The sequence below is a fragment of the Etheostoma spectabile genome, chromosome 12 (assembly GCF_008692095.1).
Source record: "Etheostoma spectabile isolate EspeVRDwgs_2016 chromosome 12, UIUC_Espe_1.0, whole genome shotgun sequence".
NCBI classification, from domain to species: Eukaryota; Metazoa; Chordata; class Actinopteri; order Perciformes; family Percidae; genus Etheostoma; species Etheostoma spectabile.
In genome coordinates this window covers 32,211,896-32,212,695 of record NC_045744.1, presented here as the reverse complement: position 1 = coordinate 32,212,695, position 800 = coordinate 32,211,896, and the positions used below count along the sequence as shown (strand labels likewise).

General features: G+C 38.0%; 1 protein-coding gene across 1 annotated transcript in view; it reads left to right on the top strand.

The window, feature by feature from the left end:
• The window catches only part of popdc3 (popeye domain cAMP effector 3), a 30,600-nt gene that overhangs the window by 744 nt on the left and 29,056 nt on the right, over positions 1 to 800 (top strand). The window lies entirely within an intron of this gene.

Here is an 800-nt window from a genome sequence, read left to right as displayed (position 1 = left end):
ATAAAACAACATTTAAATAAATTTTATTAACAACTTGATACCGCCATGTCCAAAACCAAGAGAACCGTCAACAGTAGCAGAGAATAGCTGCATGGCAGGGAATAAATATAGCACTCTTTATCTCTCAATTTCATGAACATCACTAATAAGAACTGTGTTCTGGATTAAAAAATACACAAGCTTTGAGCTTTTTAACCATCCTCATCCTCACGCTCTACAACACTGCCAATACAGCTTAACATAAAGGCCCCATACTAACAAACAGTTTACCATCAACACAATATATATCCAAAGCATGAAAATCCATCACCTCGAAAGGGTCGAGGACAGTCCAGTCCTGTTCATATTTCACCAAGTAGGCGTAAAAGTAATAACAGAAAGAAATAGGAATTAATAGATTTCCACATAGCGCCCAATCTGTGTGCATGTTTAGAATATATTTGACATAAAAAAACAAAGGTGTTTTAAAAAAAGAAGATGTTTGTACCGCTCACTAACAGTTATGAAATGCCTAAGAGCTGAAGGGAGAGACTGGAACAGTGTGTTAACCCTCACATACTCCCAAACATATTAGTTGTGGAAAATTCCCAACACTGTCTAAATTTACGTCATTCAGTATTTCTTGTTGAACAGTATGAGGAAGGTGTTTTTTTCCCCTTGATTTCAGAATGAAGCCAAAAAGATTCTCTAAACTGCACAAACAGTTCATTCAAATCAGGAGGTTCAGGAGGTCTGACAGCATCACTGGGCCCCTGCTCCTCCTCCACCACTACTGTTTCCTGCATATCATGAGCAATGGC